Source organism: Drosophila albomicans, chromosome 2R, assembly GCF_009650485.2.
Source record: "Drosophila albomicans strain 15112-1751.03 chromosome 2R, ASM965048v2, whole genome shotgun sequence".
Taxonomy (NCBI): Eukaryota; Metazoa; Arthropoda; class Insecta; order Diptera; family Drosophilidae; genus Drosophila; species Drosophila albomicans.
Window position 1 is genome coordinate 23,279,382 of NC_047631.2, and position 19,172 is coordinate 23,298,553.

The 19,172-nt window shown below is 38.3% G+C and overlaps 1 long non-coding RNA gene and 1 other non-coding gene across 3 annotated transcripts; both read right to left on the reverse strand.

The window, feature by feature from the left end:
* Positions 1 to 1,794: 1,794 nt before the first annotated feature.
* Positions 1,795 to 18,616, reverse strand: LOC127565887 (uncharacterized). 2 transcript variants are annotated; one of them, XR_007955285.1, is made up of 4 exons: positions 18,368 to 18,616; positions 17,257 to 17,465; positions 2,184 to 2,656; positions 1,795 to 2,119 (listed from the first exon to the last, which is right to left on the reverse strand). It is a non-coding gene; the product is annotated as an uncharacterized LOC127565887 (long non-coding RNA). The 2 variants fall into 2 exon arrangements; XR_007955284.1 differs by having other exon boundaries at positions 1,795 to 2,656; positions 18,368 to 18,570.
* A 142-nt stretch (positions 18,617 to 18,758) lies between these two features.
* On the reverse strand, positions 18,759 to 18,842 carry Trnal-uaa (transfer RNA leucine (anticodon UAA)). Its single transcript has one exon. It is a non-coding gene; the product is annotated as a tRNA-Leu (tRNA).
* Positions 18,843 to 19,172: the final 330 nt, after the last annotated feature.

Below are 19,172 nucleotides of genomic sequence, written 5' to 3' on the forward strand. Positions count from 1 at the left end.
TAACAAATGCTGTCGAAAAAAAATTATAGCTCTATCTCTTATAGTCTCTGAGATCCAGTGTTTCATACGGACAGACGGACAGACGGACAGACACACAGACGGACAGACGGACAGACACACAGACGGACAGACGGACATGGCTATATCGTCTCGGCTGTTGACGCTGATCAAGAATATATATACTTTATATGGTCGGAGATGCCTCCTTCTACCTGTTACATACATTTCCTGTCGGCACAAAGTTATAATACCCTTCTACCCTATGGGTAGCGGGTTTAAAAATGCCAGCGACAGCAACAACAAATGTAACAACATGGCAATATTTTCTTTTCATTATGTTAGATGGTAAGAGGAAAATGCGAAAAGCGTTAGCAAAGGGACAACAATAACGATAATCATAATGACACCAACAATGGCTCGCAACATCGTTAGCTGACACTTTGTCTGAAACCACGGGACGTATGATTGACACTCTTTCACGCGACTTCGCTGGTCAGTATCCTAGGGCAGAAATTACATACGTTTGAACAGCTCGTTTGCTCTGGACGAGTAGTTTGCATATTTCACCAAAACCACAACTTTTGATGGCTTTGCCAATCTGTTGGGTCATCACTGTGACTGCAGTTCAACTCACTAGCTCCTGTCATAAAGGGGCAGCTGTTCTACCTCATTCCATCCCTAAAGGCAGAGGTGAGTCAGGAGTCACCTGGACAGAAGCTGCAATAAGAGCCTGACATTTTTAGCTGACTCTGCGCTGTGGAGCGTGTCTCGTGGGCATCCCGGAGGGAGAAAAACAACAACTAGTACGACAGCAGGATGCGGTTTTATTTGCCAGCCAAAACAGCAGTTGGAAAATGTGAAGCGAGAGAAAGAGGATAAGAGAGTGCGACCGAATGAGGAGGACCCAATTGCAAGCATGTGTTGTGTGGCAAAAAGTTTGCGCCCGAGTTGGACTAAGTTTGATTAAAAGGCCATTCTACAGACTTGGTTCGTCTGAAATCGGAAATCGAATGAAATTCTTGGCAATGGAGCACATGTGATGTCAAAACATGAACCTTGAAAATGACATTCAGATGGATTTAGAGTTGGAGTGCAATTATCTTAAAAGAAATATACATCCACAAACTTTGTGTAGAGTGCTTGAACAGTGAATTTCACAATTCACAATTTAAAGTTATCTTGTTACTTTTAAAAGCAATGTTGCTTGAGTAAAAATATATAGAAAGTTGAGAACCTAATGAAAAATTTCTCGACCACAAGCCAACGAAAGCAAACCAGCAGAGAACCCCAAAGCCATTTGCTGATTAAAATATAATAAAAAGGCAAACAAACTGTGGCTAATTTATTTATTACGCTCTCATAAATGCAATGCAAAATAATCCTTTTATTTTGTACTTCGTTTGTTTGCTGCTAGCTGGTGGCTGTTGCTTGTTTGGATGTTGCTGATTCGCTTAATGCGCCTCCCCAGCAAACACACCCAAATTGGCTTTTAAAATATCACGTATACGCACCACATGCTGATAGCGGCATCTGAGGCTGACACATAAATCAAAACGCATAAATTTTATTATCCTCCTTTTTTATTATGCTTGTCGGAGGGGCGTTTAAGAGGAGAGTAGAGCAATGAACTCTCCAGCTGGGAAATGATTCCCCAGCGAGGATGAGAGATGAGAAAAATCGCATACTTGAAATGCTTTTAACAGCGCATTTTATTAACTCTGTTGAATTATGTGATTAGGCTCTGTATCCTGCAACGCTGTGAGTTGGAATTTTGAAATATTAATATGTGGGAATGCTCAAAATTATTAGGTGGAAATCAACAGATGCTAAGAATAATGTCAGTTTGGGAATTGCAGATCCCAGAATAAATTTGGCACAGGAAGCCTCTCTCACCCAGCCAATTAGCAGCAACATCAGCCAAGTGAGCAATTTAATGAATTGATGGTCGAGTTCGCCTGCGGGACGAAACTTGCATTGACCAGGACACCATCGACCCCTGCGGATATGCAACACTTTTTGGGGGACGCAGAGGAAATGTTGCGGCTGTTGGCTTTCGGCTGCTTGTTTGTTGCCTGCTGTTGCATGTTGTCGGTTTTCCTTTTCCCGTTGGCAGTTTTTGCTGCTAGTGTAAATTTAATGCAATTTAAATTGAAAATTCCTGCTTTCATTTATTGAATACGCACTCCACTAGTTACAGACAGAATACAGTTGGGAAATTTCATATTTGTCTGACAAGACATTCATCTGCCAGCATCAGCAGCAGATGTTTCGAATTGTATCAAAGTTTAATTGAATAATGTGGAAGGGATGCAAGTATTGCTGAGTTGATAGTTTCCAAAGGACATCCTCCACTTGCTGTGCCAAAGTTATGAATGCATCCTGTTGTTGACAGGCTGAAATGTGTATACCAAACAAGCATATCGTAAGTCTCTGTCCTCTGCTACACTTGACTCTTTACATCGTTGTCATCACCACAACAGACACCTCCACACATTGGTAAATAACATTATGGATAATTCATTCGCTGTGCTCTGTTTGCTGTTTGCAATGTTTACCCTCCACAGATAAGCACTTCTTACATCCCCGTTAATAATTTGCCAAATTATATTTACCAAGTCCTTCGCCTTGCTCGTCTAATGCATTATCCCAGAGGTGCCTGCAAAGAGAAAGCAAAGGAAAGGAAAGTCAAATACTTGTACAGCAAGGAGAATACGAGCCTCTCTTTTCGGGAAATCGAGGTTGCCAGAATGTTTAAGAGGAAAAACTGATTGTCGTGTGGTTTTTTGTTTGTATACTAAAAAATATTTTATGGAGGGTTCATAAACATCACACCAAGTGGGTCACAGGGTGGCCACAGGAGAAACACAAACTGATGGCAGGTCACATTGGTTTCTGCTCTTTGTTTGCTAGTAATAAGAAGATACGCAAATTGCTTTGGGAAAGAGGGAGAAATGGGTCACTCTTCGAATGTAATTAAAATGTTGATAAAAAAAAACTTCCTCCACCTATCACAAAAGCTATTTTCACGCCATTTTCTTTGCTTTATTTTATCTTCTTACTGAAATTAAAATTTTCCCCTGCTATTTGGGTTGTTGCTTGTTTTGTTGCTAAATAAATATTTACCTGGCGAGTTTTTAATTTAGGACTTTTTTGTGTGTGAACTGGGACCACATCAAACGCACACTCCACCGCCTCCCTTGGTAAATAAAACTAAGTAATGGCGAACCCCTGTTCAGGGTTAAGGTTTCCTAAACCACTTCAGAGTCTGGTTTCACAGTTTAGTGTTTACTTTTCGCCTTTTATTAATTTTCACGTGACAGACGCAGACAAAAAAGTGTTTACATTAAATCCTTTCATTACCCACAAAGATCTGTTGGAAAGAAAGATTTGCGGATTCAACAAATTCACCTTTAATATAAAAATGCATTTGAGCAGATTTTTAAAAAGTCTTTCCACTCAGGTATTCGTTTGCTTAAGAGCATTGTGGAAATCGGATTATGTGTTAATGGCTACAATGGCTGCTGATATTGCTGTTGACACTGTGCTCCAATTGCATTCATATATACAACGCATCCTACTCCGAGTGAAAGGCAGGTCAGAGAGGTTCGTCAATGTGAATTCATTGCCACGTAAACAGACTGAAAAGAAATTTCCAATAGCGCGGAAATTTGATTTCCTCAAGCTGAGGCACTCAACTGCGTCAAAGTTGGGCAGCTTCCATTACCTAATGCCCCCGTTACGCCCCCATTACCTCTCAGTTGGCGTAAACAATCTGAAACAGCTACAATTTAATTGAGAATTAATGCCACATTTTCGCCAGCTGCTTTTCGTATTAAGTGAAGAACTTTGCGGCCTCTCGTAAAGTAAATAATTAGTTGGCCATTGACTGAGTCAAGTTGAGGAAGCTTATTGCTCACATAGAACTCTGCAAAGAACTCTCAGCATGAGGGACCAAATACTTAAAATATTAATTATAAATGAGTTTTCTTATAGTCACGGCATGTTATTTAAATGAAACTTAGTCACAATGTATAGATACGTACATATGTATATCTTTAATTTACTTTATTTGTTTACAAAGTTCAGCAGAAAATATTCAGAATCTAAACAAAAATATAAACAGAAGGCGAGTCAAATTTAAAATATATGCCGTCGCAGGAAATCAACAATTACACGTGCTGCCAAATAAAACAAAGAATGGCAAAAACAATGGAAGCATTGGCGCAGTAATAAAACACACAAAATATAAATAATTATTCAGTCCAAAAATTCATTTACTGAGTTCTAGGTCCGATGGTCCGACACTTATTTTGAATGGCAATGCGGAGAATGTTTAATAAATTGTATTATTAGAATTTCTCTCAGTGTATATTCCCTTGCCTTTTCTTGGCATAATTCAAGATTCACCTCATCTCCTTTGCTTGGCTGGAAAAACATGAAACAACAACGGAAGCAATTCACACAATGCAAATTTGTGAGTCAAGTTGAGCACTTCCTGCAGCTGCTATCCCTTTCAGACTTCCTTTCATCTACAGACAACAGAGAATATGAGGAGGCATTTGGTAATTTCTCATCTGGCCTCACTCTACCCCTTCAAACTTTGCATACACAGAAGCAAAGTCTATTAAATATGATTTATATGGGGCATACATACGAATACCTTGCGCTTCTCAGGATAAACTTTTGCAAAGGCAACAAATAAATTCGAAGAAACAGAATACAAATCACCGCAAACTTTTCAAGCAGCCAACAAATTCATTTAATCAAAACCTCAAGGAATTTCACTTGTTTTTTTGTTTTTCTTTTCACGACTTTATAATATCATTTGAACTGTTTTACATAGTATTCCATTCTCAGCAGGGATTCAACACCTGTGCTAAGTGGTTCATCCAGCTAAGTCCGCCTCCTCCATGAGATCTTCATTTGTCCATTTCTCGTTCTAATTTTTCACTTTTAATGAGCTCGTTCCAAGCTAACTTCCTCTTTTCATCTCTGTGTGTCTCTTTCTACTCACAACAGGCTGTTGGGTGATTATCCTTATCATTGCCATCCGCTTCTCAGTGGCACGTAGTCAATGTCAAACAGTTTATCAAAATGGAACAGGGCTTTAAACTGGCCAACACTGTTTGTCGCCTTATTAATGACCGTAATTTAGGTGCACATTATTCTTTGTGCCCCTCAAAGCATTTCACACTGTGGCACCTCCTCTTTCAATTCCTTTACCACGCCCGCAGGAAATGATGTTGTCACCAAGTCAAATCGTTTTATATCCGCTGCGGGGGAAATGATTCGGACATGGACTCACCTTTCAGTTAACTGCTTTGCTTTGCCCTCCGCTTTGCTATAGTTTTGTTCTTCTATTCTCTCTACCCTTTTCCTATTCACCTTCATCCTGCTCTGCTCTTGGCAAGTTTCAATTATAAACACTCTGAAATTGGCTTAGTGCGCTGCGCTTTATGACCAGAACGTGCGTGGGATTGCCAACAAAAACGGAAGTGGCTGCAATCAACCAGAACAGAGTTGAAACGGGAGGGGAGCAACGGATAACTGAAGAAGGATGCTGGCTTGCATGGGGTGTTGAATGTTGTAAACCCTTTTCATTGCAGTATGTGAAATTCTATGTACAATTTATATAAGTGCATATATTAATAATAAGCAATAGCAAAATTATGCTACGATTCCTTAAATTTGACAATATTTTTTCAGTGATATAATAAAGAAGCAACCACATCATTGAAATAGTTGTTTTACGCCTAATTAAGTTTCCTCTCTTGGCTTAGGGGCAAATTGAAGGCATAAAAGTTTATTGAAAACTAACTTGGGTCACTTTATGAGCTTGAAACAAAAAGTGAAGACAGGTCATGCTGCAAATGATAGACGAAACTTTAATAAAATGAAAATTGAGCACGTGAGGAAATGAGGAGAAAAGAGAATCTACGAATTTGAATGGCAAGATGCAGACTCATATCCCTAGTTGACCGTAAAAAGTTTAAATGGGCTAAAGCAGCAGAAAAGTGAAACACAAAAAAACAAAGCAATAAAGAAAAAGAAAAAACAATGTTAAATGCAGCAAGGGGCATAAACAAACAATACCGAAACTGTAGCACAACAAATTGTTAAAAGGCAGCAAACTTTTGCAATTGGCCAGTGTGAGAAAACTAAAAACAAACAGTGAGTAACAAGGGGAGGATGTAAAAAATAGTTGCAGTTTGTTTGTTTTTGGTTTCATGCAACATGAGCGGGAAAAAATATTTGTGCTTAGTAGCTACAACAGCAATGAAAAAGAAACAGTAGACACATAAAATAGCTAGACAAATAAATAGTTAGACAAAATCCTTTCAAAATTGCACTTTCAGCTTGTTGCAGTTTTAAATGTTGATTTTTGGCTTCATCTCAAACGAATTTAATGCTTACTTGTGGGTTTATATTTCTACTTTCTCTCCAACTTTCTTTCTGCCTCTCGGGTTACCATATCATCAGTCATCTCTTCCTGAGTACAATTAATGAGCTCGTCTGGGACAGAGCAAACTGGTCTTGTGGTCTGTTTGAAGTGGTCTGGCAAATGAACTTGTTAGTAAAAGAACTGTTCGTTCACTATGCAAACGTAAACTAGGACAACTAGAACGTAGATAGAACGTAGAGAGATTCATTTGGAATTGGAAGTTGGAATTCTGAGGAAAAATATGCTAAGGAAATAAGAGATGGGAAAGAAAACACTCCTAGATATAACAAACAATCAATGGCAGCTAAACAGAGTGAGAATGACTCGTCCATTTGTGTTGCCCTCTTTCCGAGTGCACAACAAGGATATAAAAGGGTCAATTGGGTCGCACTTGTTTTCAATGATTGTGTGAAAATCGATAAACAGAAATGAAATTGGGTCACAAATGAACCACAAACAGAAGCAAGTGGGAATCGGTTTGCTTAAAGAAGACTTTGAGTTAAAACATTTTAATAGAAGACGTGGGAATGGTTTTCAATTATATCCACAAAACAAAATCCTGTCTGCATTTTTTTCAAAAAGCGGAATTCAATCAGAGAGGCTTTTAGAGAGCTCTTAAATGTAAAGCCTACACGATTGAAATTCAACGTGCCATACCAGGAACAGAAAATGTTTGGCAATTGCAATGCAATTGTATGAAATGCATGCATAGCTAGAAAAAAGAACTCAGTGCGTGAAGTGTGTAGAGTGAAGTGCACGTAACTGAAGTGCCTGAAGAGCAACGGATCAGTTGTGGGTTCCACTGTTCTTTTGACTGACGGTTTTGATTGCTATGCGGGAGGAGGGTTAAAAGGGTTGCTGTGTTGTCGCTAGCACGCACAATTAGGCGCCTGAAAAACACAGTAAACAAAGCGAGGAACTCTGCTCGAAAACGGAAAATTGCAATAGACCAGCGAATGAGTACGTATACGTAATTTTCGATGTGTGCTTTAGCTTGCAGCCCTTCAGCTGTATCTCCCGCATATACGACAGAGAGTACACGTCTTTTTGAATTACTGGTACGTGAAAAAGTATTTGTGTGGGTGAATAGAAATCAAAAATGAACAGCGCTTTTCTGCAGGTCGTCGAATAATCCACAGCGTGGCTTTTGCCTCCACTTAAGCCACAGTAAAGATTGAATTCATATTCACTCGGTGTTGGGGAAAACCCACATTTGATGAAGTGCATCACATGCCAATCCTTCTTCTGTCATGTTGTATATGAGCATTCACTGAGTGTAGAGTGAGTACACTCACTCACACTCACACTTCAAAATAAAAACCCACATTGTGGAGCACCCCCAAATTAGATTCACTTGCAGCAAGCACATCCAAGCAAGCCATTTCGCACGCCATCTACTTTTTATGGCGAGACACGAGATGGGGGAAAGGAGAGCGGAAGAGGGGGAAACAACACATTTGGAGGAGCTGTCTAATGCGCGAGTAGCAGCTGCTTATCGGGACACATCATGCACACGTTATGTTCTTCCTTCCTTCCTCTTTCCCGCTTCTTTTTCATTCTACTCTTTTTTACTTTATTCGTGTACCAGCAGAAAAGAGTCTTCCATTTGTTTGAGTCGCTTTTCCCCTTTGTTTGTTCTGCAGCTTTGCTTGTTGACATTGCAACAGATACAGCAACAACAAGACGACAACTGAAACACAACATCTCGAGCATTTCCCCATGTTGTTTCACTCTGCTTTCCAAGTGAAAAGCTAACATCTCTTGTTGTTCCAAATTGCAATAGCTCTGTCACCATTGCCATTTACTCAAAAGAGTAATACAAAAATTTGTGAAGTGTTAAGCAAGCTCTTCTCATTCTCAATTAAAATGAATTCAAATATTTTGTCATTGCAACTAAAAATTTCAAATTCTGAATATTACTCAATCTCTTGTAATACTTTATTTACATTTTTTTGCTTTCCCTGATTTTCTCATTTTTAAAATCTTAGACTTTAGCAACTTAACTCCTTTGACAATTTAATAAAATTCCCTTGATGCAAATATCTAATTATTTTATACTTTACTTTTAAACTGAAGCTCAACATACTGTGTCCTATGAAAAGATTAATTTTATACAGTAATCTGTACTTTATCTGAGCAAGATTTTATTCAATTAGTATATGCAAGAAAAATAAAATGCCTTTTCATTCTATTAATTGGCTCTCTTAGTACAGTTACTGTTATTTTATTGGAAATTTCTTTAGTGTATCTATCAGGTCAATATATTATATAACTCACTTAATTAGATGAGAACAAGAATATTTGTAGACTTGTTGACTTGAAACCATTGCCAAATAAAATCTACATCAACTATGAGAAAGCGAACGCAAAGACGTCGATTAACTTAAGCAACACGTACTAAATTTTTATTGAATTGGTCGCGGGGGAACAAAGTCAATGGAAGAGTAGGACAAGAGCTAAAGACAGCAGAGAAGAAAAAACTATTAACAAAGCAAGCGAAACAAACAAAGTAAAACAAAAGTCTACAGAAATTGTGGCATGCCAACAGGCGCAGCACACACATAGAGACAGACACTTGACTGCGAGTGGAGACAATGTAAGAAGACAAGAGAATGCATAAACAAAAAAAATTGTTGAAAACAACGACAAGTGAAAATAGAAGGCAACAGTTGAGAATACTCGAATAACAGACGCCCTGCTATCTAAACAAATTTGGAGGTCATCTCCTTTAAGTCACATCTGAACTTAATCAAAGCTTTAGAATTCCTTGTAGGGAATAACAACAGCAACTGAAATACGCCCACGTACAAGAGACTGCAAATCTGCTACATTATGTTGAAATCTTGTTGAGTCGTTGCTCCTTCCCATTTCCATTTCCATTCCCATCTCTATCTGCGGCAGCCTCAATCTAATGCCATATTTCTTCTTATGCTGCCTGCGACTCCACTCTGAGCATGTCATTTGCATCATTAATAATGGCATTGGGCATTTGCCAGGGGCAAAACAGCTGCCAGGCCATACATTAGGATACGTGCCCAAGTATGTATCCTGGCCGTTGACTAATGGCTCGCACATACGCCGAGAGGTTTACAGACAATGAACTCCAAACAGCCACAGCCAAGGAATCGACTAAGCACAACTCGAACAAAGCAGTCCGAATGAAGCAACTTTGCTTCCCTACTCCGATGCGCAAAAGTGAGAACGTGATCTGCATTTAAAATCAGCTACACAACTTGCATTTCTCTTCAAGTTATACTTTAAGTACTTGGCCCTCATACCACACTGCGTATACGCAATTTTTCAATTAACTCAAGTTTAATTGATTTACCAGATTTGCTGCCGCATCATAAACACTTCTCATTTTTAATGCACAATTTAACAAATTAGCAAGTCCACATTGACTACTGAAAGTATTCCCCTGCTGTCTGCTTTACTTTTCAGGGAACAACAAGAATAAGATTTATGTCTCGACACTCGAGCGTACTATATCCTGCCGTTAATAACAGAAAAAATTACGCATTATGCTGCCAGAACCACATGTCTCCTCCTCTCTCTCTCCCCTTCACTACCATGCTGCCCACACCTCGAGTGCCTCAGTTAGGGATCCTGTTCGGAACAAGCAAGGGCCATAAATATGTTGATGTTTGTTACGGTTAAGAGCCGCCCATAGCTGATAGGTGTGTGTTGTGTACGCGTTTATATGTGTGTGTGTGAGAGTTACACAGCCTAATTACATTTTAATGCCATGGCATTTGGCACTTTTTATGTCTGGCATTAAAGATGTGCTCCAACAGCTTTATCGATAATGCCTTAACTCATATGCGTGCATATGCTTTCAACAGCATATTAAGTTAAGTTGCTATATTGCAATTGGATAAAAATATTAAATAACGTGCAGCGGAATCTTGATGTGAATAGTTAAATACTGCATAAATTATTGTACATTAGCTTAAGCATTGAATGAACTGGACTAAAATATTCTGAAAGTTTGAATAAGTTTAAATAATTAAGTTTATCTCCTTAGACTCAAGGGCTTATCTTGACACTTTTAACAATATAATTGAACATCTTATTCACAAATAAGTTGAATAATCCACAGAATATGCAAAGGAACCATAATAATGAACTGTCTCAATCAACAGTTGAGGAAAGTCCTCGTTATAGCGTATATTCTATTTGGGAATTGATTTAAATCTCTACACCGCACGACTTGCTCCCAAATTGCGTCTAGTGAGCGCAAGTGCCAGGGGCAAGAAAAGATGCGAAAACGGCAACAACAGCCACAGACAGCAACAGGAACAACAACGATGATCAAAGCAGCAGGCTGTAAAATTAGAAAACTTCTCCTTGGCATACAAATGAAGCGTTTAAATTGTTCCCCTTGCCTTCCCTTTCCTTCTTCTTCTTCTTCTCTAGACTCATCTGTGGCACAACCAGTTGTGAGGCAACAATTGTCCTCTTAGCAGCCAATAAGCCGCACCCGAAATCATTGTGAGAAAGTGTGCACCAAGGATCTGATGCTCCAATTGAATGACAGTCTGGCCCAGACTTTTATTGTGGCCCGAGATTGCCGCAACAGCCGGTGAGGAGCAATGGGAACAATGGGAACGTAATTGTAGCGGAAATAGTTGGACTGGAATCAAGAAATGCGATGGCTCTTGGCGCCTTTCCAAATGGGCTCCACAGCTGGTGCACGCTACTGTAATAGTTGTAGAGGAGTTCCCTGTCCTCTGTACTCTATTCTCGCTGTCTCCATTAACGTCGAACCATTTTAATATTTAAAATATCATTCAGAAAGCGAAAATAGCGCAGCCCAGAATTTTACGGCAAGCTAAATAATTCAGCAGGCGACAATAATAATAGTTTGGATATGTCTTATGCCTTCGCCTGAACTAGCAGCGGAGCCATATCAGGCCACAGACCCGTTGGCTTAAGTGCTGTGTGCTTTGCATGTGAAAATCCCTTGAAAACACACACACAAGCACACGCGCACATACATTGTGACAAGCGGAGTCGACATGATACTCGTCTTGGATTGAGCCTTGTAGGGATTTCGTTGAGGCGGCAGCTCAAAGTCTAGTCGGGAAGAAGGGATCGCTGCAAGGCGGCATTAAATATGCAAATTAAAGTGCAGCCAGGTGAGCAGTTGGCATCGGACTGAGACAGAGACTGAGACAGAGACTAAAAGAGATAGAGAATCGGAGAGAGAGAGAGACAGAAACAGAGACTAAGCTGAGCAGCCCACGAATGTTAATGTTGTACCCTAAGTTTAAGGCGAGCTGAGGAATTCAAATGCTTTTATCAAGCCGAAACTTTAATTCACCTCGACGTTGCGCATACGCCACGTGCGCCCAAGGACAACATAAGCCGTATTTTGTCGTGTGAGTGTGTGTAAACGAAAGTCATAAATTTTCCTGGCTGAAGCACGTCGAAATTCAAATTTTGTTTGTTGGCATAGAAATCATTCGTATGACTTTCGCCAGCTGGCAAAGGATATACGAGTATAGTAGAAACAGAAGAGACCACAAACAGTCCCCGTCCGGCTGTTGCTATTGCGGTTGTTATTGTTACTGAATTTCTTTAGATGAAATGCAAAAAAATATACTGAATGAGCAAAACAGAAACTTGGAAACATTATAATAAATATGACAAAAGCCATTGGGAGAAAGAACAAATGATATGCATGAGTTTTTTAAGAGATATTTTCTAAAAATGGAGAAAAGTTAACCCATATTCGATTGGTGAACATCAACATGAATTTAATTTTTAGCACAGACTGAAAACTCAATTTTATCTGAATAGTTTCAAATTTATATTGTTCCTGTAGTTTCTATTTAGTAGTCCTTTAATATTTAACGGCTTATCTGAGTATTGAGCTTTTCTTTAAAAAAGCAAAAAAACACAAAGTAACAAACTCGTGAATGTGCCAGACTAACTTGGGTCTTTGACCCGAGGGACAAACAACAAGCCTGTTAGTGAGGATGTTTACAATCTCCGAGGGGAATGAAATCTGATGACAATGGGTCTGGCGAACAATGTTATAAAAACCAAATTCAACGTTCTTAGACAGCTCTAAATTTACTTTCATTATTGCAATAAAAATGGTAATGTGTTTGCTTTCTAAAATTACGAAAGTTAAAGCAAAGCTTATTAATTATGATTAATCCTCAAACTTTGAGATAGCAACAAGCCTTGGAAAAAGTATTCAACAATAATATGCGAATCTGTTGTGCCTCTTTACCAATAATCTGGCAAATCCGTTTATTGTGAGCTCCTCTCAATCCAATTGTCAGAGCCCATGTCAATTCTCAGCAGGAAAGAATAAATTGAATAAAAGACTTCCCCACAATGAGCATTATAGCAATACAATCTGTTATGTGAATGAGAAGTATAAGCGAAAGCGAAAGATTTTCATATTCAATCTGACACTGAACGACGATGTCAATTTTTCGCTTATCTTCTTTACCTCTATTTCTCTTCTTTTTCTCCCGTGACTTCCTCTCCTTCCTACAATTTTTACGCAGAAAACATGAAATTTTAATTGATGCTGAACTGACTCACAGAATGATTCAAGAAAATGAAAACTCAGGCGACGACTTCAGCATGAAAATCCTTTTCACAGCCTTCACATTTCCCTCTCTCATTCCATTATTTCCCAGTCTCTGATGCTTACCTGCCAGTCACCTTTCGAGTGGGATAGGTCGAGGGATTCTTTTCCTTCGGCCTTCAGCCATCTGCCTTGCACGTTTTTCATTTTTCGTCAGCTACTGAGAGAGAATTCTATTTTTCGTTTCAAATTCACATCAATTCCCAAATCTGGTTTTTCGTTTCCTCTGCTGTTGCTGTTGCTTTTGCGGAGGCTCTCTTGGGGTGGCGCAAGTGCTGACTGTTGAATGACTGACTGAAGTGAGGCAATGGAAATAACATGTTTGGCTACTGTTTTTCGTGAAAGAATGTGGAAGGTGGCCAGCAAATTGTTTTGCAGTTTAAATCGCTTGCAATCAATCTCTAAATTGCCGGCTGTTAAAATGATAAACGCTCCGTTGGGCCAATGGACTTTCAGTCTATTCAGGCAGCAACACCTGCGAGGTTGCAGAGGGCAAAAGGCTTGGAAGTTGGAAACCAATGCAATGCTTTTGCGGTTGTCAGAGCATTTTAGGATCACATTCTCTTGTAATGGCTTCTCGGACTTGCTGCAGATGATTTTTTAATTAAATTGTGGTTTCCGCTTAAAATCGGAGACTTTATATTTTATTGCATTTCCATTTAGTTATATCGAACTGGCACAAAACAAAGAACAGACTAACTGCGAAGTAAGCGAAATTGGAAAAGTAAAAATACTAAAATAGTTTATTTAATAAAATCATGTGCATTTTTGTTTATCTCTGATTCCATGTTCCATGTGAATAAAACTGAATGCGATTCAGGCGAAATTAAAATCAAATGTTTATACAAAATTCGATTGTTTATATTTCTTGTCGAACATATAGGTGGAAGATGGGGGAATGTTATTTTTGGAATGCAATTGAGTACACAGAGTACAGCACAGTATTCACTTAGGGAGATTATTTGCTTAATTTACTTTGATACGACTCAACAAATATTTCAATGTCACTTTGCAGATGTGAATTTGTGTTTGCATCAACAAATTGATTATACGCCCTGTTGACCCTATTCACATTCGCTCTCTCTTTCCCTCAATCTCTTTCTCATTTTCTTTGGTCTCTCGTTTTGTTTGTTTGGCAATTTGTGTTGCCAGCAGCAACAAAGCGAGTCAAAATGTCATTCATGTAAATGTTTATCATCAACTTCTGCGGGCTATTTACTCTAATGTAAACTTGTTTCGGGAATTTGTTCAACATCAACGACTACGACAATGACAACAGCAGCTAATGGCTAATTGATGTGTGCATTTGTGTGGCTGCAACAATTTCCTTCACAATGCTGAGCCTTAAGTCAAGTATTGCTAAGGCATCTTCTAGATTTCAAAGCATGTCCCACATAAAATGGCACTCACTGACACAATGACAGAATGACAAACTGAAGCTATGACAGTGGCAGAAGAAACAAATGTTCCATTCTTTCAACTTCTGCAGCTCCATCCCGAGGCTGACACTGAGCAATGTGCGCAAGTGTCGGCCCAACTTGACTTCTCTCCTCTGTTCTCTATCTTTTGTCTACTCCTCTGTTCTACTGCTCTGTATTCATGCTTGGGGTATGCAATATGAATGTGTCGCATGTGCTGTCTCCCTCTTTTGTGGTACAAACGGCGACATCATCATTACGCAGCAACTCCAGACACTTGGTATGCAGCACCCGCAACAAAAGTTGAAATACTACTAGAAGGAGGAGAAGCAACAGCAGCTGCGCTTGAGGCGCCCCCATTTGTTTCTTTTTCATCTGGCGGAAGCGATTGAACCGCAAAATGGCAAAACGACAGCCAACTATCAGCCAAATCACATTTAGCCAGGTTTCTTGTTAATGATGATGACAGCAAAAGGTGTTGCCACTTCTGCATCGGCTTCTGCTTGTTGGTATATGTGTTTCTGTTTGTGTTGTTGTTGATGTCTTCCACTTGACATTATCTGCACCCTGCTGCTGCCATATCAACATAGCATGTCTTTCCGAGCAACTCTTCTCTTGCCTGTCATACTCGTGAACTCGTCTGGCTGTCTGCGAATTTGCACCACATGTGGGAGCAACACGATTCAGATAACCATAGAATGTGACATGTGTTGTCATCATGTCAAGCGGTCGAGTTCACATCAGGAGTGCAAAATATATACGTAATATCTTATGTAGAATACGCTGAACATATAAGAGTATGAATTGAAATGTGTTACGAAATTGTCACAGACACGTTAGTTTGTGTCTTCATGTAAGACAGGCGCCTTACAATGCAACATATGTTGCAACATCTGATATAGTTTGAATAAATTATAAGATAAGATTAGGATGAACATGAGTGAGATTGATTTGCCGCATATGAATAATACAACAGACTCATAAATATTTTGAGTGTCAGTTCATGCGGTGAATGTTTTTGGCAGAATGATTGATATTACATGGAAACAAAAAAATCGAAAAAAAAGATTTGCACAACTAACTGACGCATCAAATCATTTTATTTCCGCATGAAATTCTAAAATGTTCAACTGTCATATTTTGACGTTTATTCCATATATTAGAAATGATTGTTTTTTTTTCCTAAGTCAGTTGAGTATTTATACATGTATGTTGTATTCAGTACAACAAAAAATGTGCAATAAAAAGCCATTCAAGTGCGAATGACCGCAAATGAATATAAGCGCAATGTGAGTGGCAACGAAATGTCGCAACAATTGTTGTGATGATGGAAAATATGACATATACATACACAAGTACACGATATGGGAATAGTCACGCAATAACACTGAAACAGAAAGTCAGAAAACGTGACTGTCCCGCTACACGAGCATGTTTATGCACACATTGCGTATACATAATGTTGGCTTAATGGCAAGGCGCATTGCGTTCCAAACTAAACTCAACATTTGTTTGCTTCAAATGATATTTCCGACTACCGCCTACCTTTCCGACCCAGTTTCCACAAGTCCTTGTCAGCATGTATGTTTTCATTGTCACCTCATATGGTAATTCTACAGAATTCTTTAGACCAGTTCACTTTTTGCAAAAAAAAAAAAAATACGAAAAGGGTTTATTAAGCTTATCGAGGTCAAAATATATATATAACTTATGTATGAAATTTTAAATTCATATTTTTTGAAAACTGAACCAACGCAGTATCTATTTTAAGATAGAGCTCAAGCTTCATAGATAAACTTAGCTTTCATTGAAGACTTGAGCAGGTCTCTTTCAGTCAGCACTTGATGTACATACATAGGTATTCATACGTTACTTGTGATTTAATTGCTTATAACGCTTTCATTATTATAACTGCAGCTGCTGTAGATTATTCTTTTGATTCCATTGTTCGACATTTCATTGTGGCCAATGCAAACACCGTACACAAACACAACGCGCTGATGAATTGACAGATAATTAAATACACCCAAAATGCCAACTGAAGACAGAAGACAAAACGTGCCGCATGTGGGTGGCAATGGTTTTAAGGTTGAATGTGGCTGGCGACTACGCTGGCAGCCAGACAGTTCAACTGACACACAAATAGAGAGAAAGAGAGTCGAGCCGAGGAGCTGAAGAACAGCAAACGGAAGCAGACCAAGAGATTGGGTAAATGGAACGTCGGAAGAGGGAAGAGGGAAGGTAAAGCGGACAAATTGGGACTTGTGTACATAGTGAAGATTTGCATATTGATTCATATGGCAATTGCTTGCAAATGAATTGCTTTCAATACAAATTGCGACAGCTGCAAAATGTTGATTGATTTCAAGGATTCAAGTTAGAAGTTCTGTGAGCTCATCAGACTTAATCACTTCCATTTCGTTGATACAAATCCTCCATTCAATTGAAAATCTATTCAAATATATAAAATGTTTACCATGTGGCTGAGTGCACACTTATGTTGCCATAAGCAATAAATATTTATTTATGATATTACTAATGTATGCTTTGTTTAGGTTTTTAATTTATGAGTTTGTTTTATCTCAAGGCAAAAGAAATCACCCATAAATAAAATGCATATAAATAAATAGCTACTCTTAATTTTGCTATTTTTTTGTTTTGTTTTTAATTCCAGCTGTGTGAACAATAAATTTAATCGAAATATTTGCTAGTTCCCTAGTGTATGACTAATTGCGTTGTAAATACGCACATAATGTGGATAGTTTAATTGTAAAGTACAAAATACTCACTTGGTCCTTTATTTATAGTACAGAAAATAAATTTATATAATTAATGTGGATGTTTTTTCTTTATCCGTAGTCGGTGAACTATTTTCGCAATAGCGTTGTTTGTTATTTTGTTGATGTTGATTTCGCGCTATTTTGTTTATTAGCTTTCACTTTAAGCGGAATTCGCACACGCACTCACTGTTTAACACTCAACATTTAATCATAATAGACTGCAATGAAAAATATACATTTGAATTATATTATTTCACTCACACACGGAATAATTAGTAGCCCAAGCTGCGGCTTTGCAAGTTTTGCAGCCCTTCGTGAATGAGTTATTTTAGCATTTAATTAAAAAATTGCTTATACGCCATGTGTGCTGTGTACCGTGTGCCGCAAAGTAGGTTAAATCCGTATGCGCATAATTGTAGGCTAAAATCCTTAAATTGTGCGACGCGTCGTGACCGTTGCAAGCCGTTGGACACCAATTACGAATTCAGAATGCCAAATGCGAGGGAGACGAAACAAAAAAAACATGAAATATACTAGCAACAAAAAAGGTAACCATAAGGCACAACGCAAACATAAAACTCTCGAACAAAGCACGCAAAGTTATTATTTCTGTGTGTGTGTGTAGAGTTGATTGTGTATGTGTGTATTGCTGTATGCAAATAGTTAATTTCACTAAAACAAAGACGACAAAAGCACAGAAAAGCTTGAATAAAATTATATTCACATTTGTCCTCAACCGGACAAATTATGAGTGTGTTCGTAAACTTTTTGATATGATACTCAGTTAAAAGCAAGCAAAAGTTGAGAATTTATAATTTAGATAGTAAAATAAATTTAAATTTCTCATTAATTTCGTTTACTAGCACTTAATATTTAAATGTGAGCATTATTATTTCATTCCACCACAAGTTGTTTATGCTAGTTCTCTCCCATTCTTCTTCAAATGAAACACACAAATACAAAACAATGTGATTGTGTTCATTGTTATTTTTGTTGTTGTTTGTTATTGCTATACGCACAGCACACACGCACTCAACACACTCAGCCATGCACAGTTCATTGGTTCACTTCGATTTTTGCTATTTTTACGCGTCTTTGACACACGGCAAACATTTCTTACAAATGCCGGATGGTTGTCTATTTGTTATTGCTAGTTGTTGTCGTTGTTGTTGTAGTTGTTGTTGCTACGCCTACGATTTACACGCCTGTCGTTGTGTCGGACCGTTCGTTAGCACTTCGTTGCGTTTCGTTGCGCAGAGTTCAAATGCCGCAAAATAACTGAAGTCTCGTACACATCGGCCAGCAGCGAAATACTTGTGTCAAACGCCAGCAGAGGCAGAGGCAGCGACCGAGACTGAAGCAGCGCTGCCAGCAATCAGCGTTTGACGTTAGTGGAGTCTGCGCAGTTCAATCAAAACAAATTTAACACTTAGATGGTGCACGGTCTTTCAACTTGGACATTTACTGAAAGTAGACAAATAAAAAAATTTAAAAAATTGATTTACAAACTTTGTCAGATGTGGGGTTCGAACCCACGCTCTCTCTCGAGAACCAGAGCTTAAATCTGGCGCCTTAGACCGCTCGGCCAATCTGACTTATTGAGTTCCCCTGAGCTCAACAATCCTGATATACTAAATTAGTATGAAATGAAAGTGCGTAATATTCAAATTGTTTTTGTTGTAATTTATTTAAATTTATTACCAAAATTAATTGTAAAATTAAGAAAATTCAGTATTTTCACTGTTCTCCAATAAAAAGTTGCCAATAATTATTCATTATATTCTAATAAATTTATTTTTTTCTTCATATATACAGAAATATATAAATATGAATATATTTTCTTGATCTCATATTAAATTGAATTACATTTTCAGATTTGCTTTATGTTGTACAAATAGTTGCAACTAATCTTTCTCCCCAATTGA